This window comes from Mesocricetus auratus, unplaced genomic scaffold, assembly GCF_017639785.1.
Source record: "Mesocricetus auratus isolate SY011 unplaced genomic scaffold, BCM_Maur_2.0 Super-Scaffold_100008, whole genome shotgun sequence".
Lineage (NCBI taxonomy): Eukaryota > Metazoa > Chordata > Mammalia > Rodentia > Cricetidae > Mesocricetus > Mesocricetus auratus.
Window position 1 is genome coordinate 81,211,886 of NW_024429192.1, and position 3,940 is coordinate 81,215,825.

A 3,940-nucleotide genomic window follows, 5' to 3' on the forward strand; every position below is an offset into this window, starting at 1 on the left:
CTCCTAAGTGGACATGGCCGTGCACCACCAGGTCTGGGTTCTTTATTATTTCTCTCTGACTTGAGTCTATCTGGGCTTTGTTAGTTGGTTAACTACTATTGATTGCCTCCGGCAGCTGCAACAGAAAACACCTGGTTGTAAATAGTTTTGACAAATGGGTCTGGGGAAAGGGCTGCAGTGCTGGGGGAGATCTTGAGTTTGTCATAAAAAGGTGTCTTTCAGGGACCCACTAAAGGTGTCTGGTTTGGGGAATGGAGTGTCAGAGATCCTGAGCCATCACTTCCAGGGATGCGGCTTTCGTTGAGTTGGAGAAAAAGGGACAGAATAGAACAAAGGAAAAATGTCCCAAAGCTTGATGGTTAGCAAAGATTCACCTGTTTTTTTCCCCCACGAATAAATGTTTAGTGTACCGCTAGTCTCTGGTTTGTTGCCAGAAATCTAAGAAGTGACTTTTAGGAAATTATGGAAGTTTTCTGTCTTTTTTATGGAGGAGTGATTTTTTTTTCTCCCAAGACAGGGTTTCTCTGTGTAGCCCTGGCTGTCCTGAAACTCACTCTGTAGACCAGGCTGGCCTCGAACTCACAGAGATCCGCCTGCCTCTGCCTCCCGAGTGCTGGGATTAAAGGCATGTGCCACTACTGCCAGACACTGTGTCCTGAGTTGACCTTGAACTCATACCATGGTGTGTGTCTGGGTTCCGATAACTTTTTAGGGATGGAACTCAGATTGTCAGGATTGGCGGCAAGTGTCTTTACCCGCCGACTCATCTCAACGGCCCTGGTGGTAAATTTTTTTAACTTATTTTTCTTTTTTGATAGTGCTGGAGATAAAACCCAGGGCCTGTGGTCTCCCACCGAGCCCAGTCCAGCCCTCAAAGTTTCTCCATCTGTCATTTTCTTTCTTTGCATTCATTTTCTCCTCAGTCATTCTTTGTAGCTGGATGGGTGGATGTGTGATAATTTATTTAACTCATCCCCTGTGGCTGGACACTTAGAATACTTTCAGACTTTGGCAATTACATGTGAAGTTGATAATGAACATTATATATGTGTCACTTTGTGCCTGTTCAGTGAGCTGTGAAATAATCCCCCAAGGTGGAATTGCTGTGTCTAGTAGACATGACTTCATAGTCCCAGTCACTGCAGCTCAGTGTCCTCCGCATGGCTTGGCAGAGCCACTGACATTCCCACCCCCAGGACACAAGAGCTCTTGTCCCCCTCGTGGTCGTAGTCCTGCCAGTAAAAGGTCTTCTCTTCTGTATGTGTGTATGTGTGTGTGTGTGTGTGTGTTCATACATGTGCATGCACATGCATGTGCATTAGAGGCCAGAAGTTGACATCCCGCACCTTCCTCAATTGCTCTTCATCTTCCTGCCTACGTGCATGTCTGTGGACCGTGCACATGCCTGGTGCCCCTGATGTCAGGAGAAGGTATCAGATGCCCTGGGACTGAAGTTATAGGTGCTGGGAATCAAACCTGGTCTTCTACAAGAGCAGACAGTACTCTTAACCACGGAACCAGCTTTCTAGCCCCATTTTTCTTTCTTTGTGGCATAGTATTATGACATAGCCTTGGCTGTCCTGGAACTTACTATGTTGGTAAGGCTGGCCCTGAACTCACGGAGACCCATCAACCACCGTCTCCTTAGTGTGGGATGTGAGGTGTAGACGTCCTGTCCAGTGTTCTGCCTGATGTAAGCTGTGAAAGTCCTGTCTAGATCCACATGTCTTTGTTCTTTTTTTTTTTTTTTTTTTTGGTTTTTACGAGACAGGGTTTCTCTGTATTGTTTCGGAGGCTATCAGTCCAGCCCGGCCTCGAACTCACAAAGATCCACCTGCCTCTGCCTCCCGAGTGCTGGGATTAAAGGCGTGCGCCACCAATGCCCGGCGATTTATTTATTTTTTTAATGCGCATTGATATTTTGCCTGCATATATGTATGCCATGTAGATGCTGTGAATTAATCCTGGGCCCTCTTGAAGAGCTGCCAGTGCTCTTAACTGCTGAGCCATCTCTCTAGCCCAAGAACTAGTGGGTTTTTGTTGTTGTTGTTGTTTGTTCTTAGAGACAGGGTTTCTCTGTATTGTTTTGGAGGCCATCCTGGAACTTGCTCTGTAGACCAGGCTGGCCTCGAACTCACAGAGATCCACCTGCCTCTGCCTCCTGAATGCTTAGTGCACATAGAAGTCAGAAACGGGCATCAAAGACCCTGGAACTGATTTATAGATGGTGAGCCATCATGTGAAGCTCGGAACCAAATCTAGGTCCTCTGCAAGAGCAACAAGGGCATTTAACTATGGAGCCGACTCTGCACCCCCACCTTATTTGCGTACTTGCCTGAGTGAGTGTGTGTGTACACGAGTGTGCCTGTATGTGCATCTGTGCACTACATGTATGCATTGCCCCAGGAGGCCAGAAGAGGGAATGGGATACCCTGGGATTGGAGTTACAGATGATATTGAGCCAACATGTATGTGCTTGTTTTCAAACTCAGGACCTTTGGAAGAGGAGTCAGTGATCTTAACCACTGGGCCATCTCTCCAGTCAATTATTATTATTTTTCTTTTCTTTTTCTTTCTTTTTTTTTTTAAATGTTGGTACAGTGTTCTCAGAGCAAATGGGCGGGAAGATGCGTTTCTGCCAAGGATTCAACACAAAGCCCTCTGGGAAAATCTTTTTTTTTAAGATTTATTTATTACTTATGCAGTGTTTTGCCTACATACCAGAAGAGGGCACCAGACTGAATTGTAGATGGTTGTGAGCCACCATGTGGTTGCTGGGAACTGAACTCAGGACCTCTGGAAGAGCAGTCAGCGCTCTTAACCTCTGAGCCATCTCTTCAGCCCTATTATTATTTTTCTTGAGACAGGTTTTCTCTGTGTAACAGCCCTTGCTATCCTGGAATTTTCCTTGTAGACCAGGCTGGCCTTGAACTCACAGTGATCTGCCTGCCTCTGCCTCTCAAGTGTTGGGATTAAAGGCATGCAAAAGTCAGGTGGTTTCCCCCTCCCAGTCAACTCTAAGGGTAGCTGACCCCGTAGAGTACAGTTCATGGATCCATGGCTGCCAGGCAGTGCATCCCACAAATAGACACTGGCTAGGGAGGCATGTACTAATGTAAGTGCTCCCCAACATGAGGCAATGATCCCCCATACACACCTCACAGCCAGGCCACAGCCTCTGCCTTGCTTAGGTTGGACAGCCCAGGGCACAAATAGATGCCCTTTCTAATATGGGCACAGTACTGCCTTCCACCCCATCAGGTCTTGCGCATTGAGACCCCCACATCCCCTGGGTACTGGGGGGTCTATGTCTACTTTTGTTGAATGTAGTGGACCTCTGTGACTGCCTGTCAAGGGTGGAGGTGACAACAATGGTGAGAGCCAAAGCTGAACACATCTTGCTGCTTTTCTTGGGATGCTTGTGCTTAAATTTGGCAGCCATGTTGTAAAGAAGCCTGACTAGCCCAGAGGAGGCCACACAGTTCATGTGTTTTTGCCACAGGTTCCGCTGAGGTCAAGGTCAACACTGATATCCACACCCAGATAGGGATGGTGGTGCACACTTGTAATCCAGCATTTGGGAGGCAAAAGCAGGATTAGGAGTTCAAAGCTAGCCTTGTCTACATATAAAATTTGAAGCCAGCCTAAGCCACTTGAGATCCTGTCTCAAAAAAGAATGAAGGAGGTGGGTGGAGAGATGGCTCTGGGGTTAAGAGCACTGACTGCTGTTGCAGAGGACCCAGGTTCAATTCCCAGCACCCACACAGCGGCTCACAACTGTAGGTAACTACAACACCCTTCCACAGGCAAGACAAAATACCAATGCACGTAAAAATAAACAAATGATTAAAAGAAAAAAGAACGGAGGACCCTCCCCACTTGAGCCTATGAAGCAGACCACACAGCAGAGTCCCTGCTGGAAGGACCACATATCTGCCTG